Here is a 4,081-nt window from a genome sequence, read left to right as displayed (position 1 = left end):
TTACTGAAATTTCGATGTCTACAGATGCAAACTAAAATGTTAAAGGGGATAAATTTACTGCGGTTGCTCTTCACAGGCTGTGCTCGGTTGGCAGCATTAGGGCAAGGGGAATGGATTCACAGGTATATCGAATATAACAGCAGCAAAACTGATGCAGTTGTTGGTACCGTAGTTATAGAAATGTATGCGAAATGTGGGAGCATAGACAGGTCTTTGGACTTCAATCATTTGTGGGCTTGCAATGAATGGCAAGACAAGCAAAGCAATCGGGTTGGGTACGGAGGGACTAGGGGAGGGAGACCGTGGTGGTGCTGATTTTCAGATCAGCTTTGGTGGTTGTCGAAGAGAAGAAGAAAAAGAGTTGGTGCGAGTGGAGGAAAGGGAAGGCCTGCATCCCTAGGTCAATTTTTATTTGTTTAGTTTTTTAAAAAAAATTAAATCTTTTGGTTTATTTGAAATTTTGTTTTTGGTTTTGTTTTGTTTTTTTTTTTTTTAATTTTTAATTCCACATGGACCCTTAATGACACATGGCCCTAAATCATTGTCCACATGGGCGCCATGTTATTAGTTAACAGAAGACTTAACAGCCAGACTAACGGATGTATGAGACTGTCCTAAAATTAACACTTTAGATATGACTCTGAGACAAAAAAAAACTTCATGTTCTAAATGTTGAAAACCACAAAACTCAAGGGTAGTAAACTAAGATTTATCTTTTTTTATTTATTTATTTAAATTTGAATATGAACAATACTTGACGAAAATTAACCACCCGATATACGATAAACGGACGCGATTTAAGGATCCAAAGAGAATCCTCATTCCCCACCACCCACCATTCTCCCTAAACACCCTTAAAAAAAAAAAAAAAAAAAAAATTCCCAATATCATCACCCCACCTCTCTCTTCTTCCTTTTGTCTTATAAACCCTAACTTCATTTTGTCATCCAATATTTCCTGAACAAGCTCACTTATTTTCTATCATAACTTTGCAGTTTTTCAAACAAAAACATCTTAACTCCATGTCATATATTCACATGACATTATAGTATCAATCTACATAAATCACGTGGCGGCCTAAAATATGCATGTTATTCATGACAATTTTTTTTTTGATGTTTATAATTACCGTCTAAAAGGTGCATGTTAATCATTCGCTACGTGCTTGTACATAGCCGGACATTAAAACTACAATTTTATAATACATTAAAAAATGATTGGCCCCATTTTTAAGCATCTAAAACATACCCATTCCTTTGGCCCAACTTGAGGCCCAACAATAAACAGAATAAAAGTTCTTTTTATTATTCAAGATAGATCCAACAATTTATTACACGACCTGTTAACCTAATCTGATACAAAATGCACAAAATAAACGGTTTCGAGTTAACTAATATGTTTGATCTTACTCACAAGCAAAGAATGCACACAACTTTGTCTCACACTCATTAATGAGATGTCGTTAGATTTCTAAAACCTAACAAAAATTGCTCTCAAAATCTAACCCCAGAAGAAAACACACTTTTGCTCTCAATATGCAGCACGCGTATTCTTTAGAATATGCAAAACTTAATTTCCCACAATACAGACTTGGTTATTTAAAGGGAAATTGAAGTCTGTTACTTTGGGCGAACCAGTTAGATAACGCTATGTCATATTTGACATTTTCGAGGTTTTTGTTTTCACATAATCTCCTTGATTCCTCCCTCTTCCCTCCCATGAACCTCGCATCATTCTTTTCCATTCCTCACGTTTTCATATACTTTCTTTCTATATTTAAAAACAAACGAAAACAAAAAACTAAAAAAGAAATAGTTATCAAATTGACAAAGAAATTCACAGCATTCGATCCAGAAGCAGCAAACACATCAGAACACTCTCCACTAATAATCCAAAACGGTAGAGCCATCATCTGTGACAAATTATTGTTGTAGAACACAAAACCCCAAGCGTTCAAACCGACATTCGTGACCATATGCTTAATATAAAACATCTTAGTTGTAACGGTCACCAAATAGGCAAACGCCCACGAATACGCAGACAAACTAAAACCCGAATCGGTAGCCACATAACCAACAGCTCCACCCAAAATGATCAACAACGATACAAAGGTAAGCTTAGACGGGATTGGCTGCTTCCTAAACGCAGTATACGCCAGCGCAACCAAAAGGCGCGTGCAGGATCAAAACATTATAAACGTATCCACATTCGCATGGCGAAGAAGATTGGTGTTGGTAAAGATAGCAAGGTAAAACACACGTGCAGCGGGCAAAAACTTCTTCGCCGTCTGCCACGTGAAGGGATCGTGGTGCAAAGATCCCAACTTTCCCAAACCCCAGACTCCCAAAGCGGATGTAAGGTACAGGCCAGGGTAGTTGAATTTGGTAATGGCAAACTTGTTTATCACAGCTAACAAGCTAGAACAGAAAGCATACCCAATCAGAAGACTGCTCGTAGCGAAATACGGCTTAGCAGAATCGACTCTAATCGCAGACATTGTCACTAACTAAAGTACCCAATTCGAATTCAGAGCAAAAAAAATCTAGCAGATCTTCAAAATTTCAAGAGCTATATGTACAGTGAAAGGCTACACTAACAGAGGCAAGTGAATGAAATCGAAGACGTGAACACTTCATAGAGAAATCTGAGATATGGGTCTTGAAGATTATGCCGATCTACTATTTGGGTTTGAAATTAATGCATTAAACGACAATTGAATCGGTTGAATGTAGAGCTATGAAAGAATTTTACATCACCGACATGTAGAAAAGCTCGGATCTGTGAAGCGAAACGAAGAGTATGATGGGGTTGCGGCGGAGGCCGAGATTTTGGAAGGAGCTCCAGCGAGCGCAGAGGAGCAAAGTGAAATTTCTAAGGCGTTGCAGAGCTGAGAGACTGGTGGAGTGGAGGAATAGCATTCAAATTTCTGATTTTGTTCTTATAGGAGGGAGCGTTTTGAAGACTTTCTGGTTTTTTGATCGAGTAAGATATATTTATAGCGCATTTACTAATCCGTATTTAAATTGAGAAGAAATTGAATTGAGGAGGAATTAAAATGAGGTTGAATTAGAATCAGATTCCTGTTAAAGTTGTTTACTAAAACTATCTGAAATCGAAATACAATTCCATAAAGCTGTTTACTAATTCAGCAGAATCAGAATATTAACCAGTATGATTACTAAAATGTCATTGTCTTAAATCAAATATTTTATATACTTTTTTTAATAAAATTTGATATAGTATATAATAGTAAGAAAAAATTAAATTGCTTTCTTATTTCATAAACATACTAAAATGATTTTGTTTAATTTTTTTATAAATTTAAGTATTCATTTTAATATCTAAATTTTCTCACTCAAGTTGTAGTTTTTTCTCTTCGGCATATGTATGGAATTGTGCATAATGTGAATGAGCATAGAATTATGCTTAATGAGCTAGAAGGACATAAAAAGAAATTGTTAGGAGCATTTTCCGAAAAATAAGTCTAAGATTAAAAGGATAATCTTGAAAATAATGAAAGTAAGTGAGGGCATAAAGGAAAAAAAATTATCATTCCGAATGTTTGGGCAATCCATAATCCAAATACCTTGTATATGTTGAAAATCCAAATCCTCCAATTTCAAGAATTGGATTTCATCTTTTGTGTGGACCCTACGTACTTTTGATTCCTCCCAATTTTGAGTAAACACATGTATAATCCAAAATCAGAATCGGATTCCTTATTTTCATTCCGATTATGGGTTAGTAAACACACTATTAATGTCTGCTCTGATTTGTTGAAGATCCCTGCATATTTATAATAGGGTTAAACTCCATTTACTACCCTGAAGTTTTTATGGTTTTCAATATTTAGTAAATAAAGTTTTTTTTGTCCCAGAGTCATACATAAAATGTTAATTTTGGGACAGTATCATACATTCGTTAGTCTGGTTGTTAACTCTTCCATTAACTGATGACATGACGCACCATGTGGATAATGACTAGACACCACGTGTTATTAAAGAGTCCATGTGGAAATTAAAAATTAAAAAAAAAAAAATTTGGTCGCCTTGTAGCTCACCCCCGAGCTTCCCTTCCTCCC

At 35.6% G+C, this 4,081-nt stretch overlaps 1 pseudogene; it reads right to left on the bottom strand.

Annotated features, from left to right (window-relative positions):
- Positions 1-1,708: 1,708 nt before the first annotated feature.
- On the bottom strand, positions 1,709-2,497 carry LOC137730688 (GDP-fucose transporter 1-like; annotated as a pseudogene).
- Between the last annotated feature and the right edge of the window lie 1,584 nt (positions 2,498-4,081).

Source organism: Pyrus communis, chromosome 1, assembly GCF_963583255.1.
Source record: "Pyrus communis chromosome 1, drPyrComm1.1, whole genome shotgun sequence".
Lineage (NCBI taxonomy): Eukaryota > Viridiplantae > Streptophyta > Magnoliopsida > Rosales > Rosaceae > Pyrus > Pyrus communis.
This window is presented reverse-complemented; position numbering and strand designations above follow the sequence as displayed.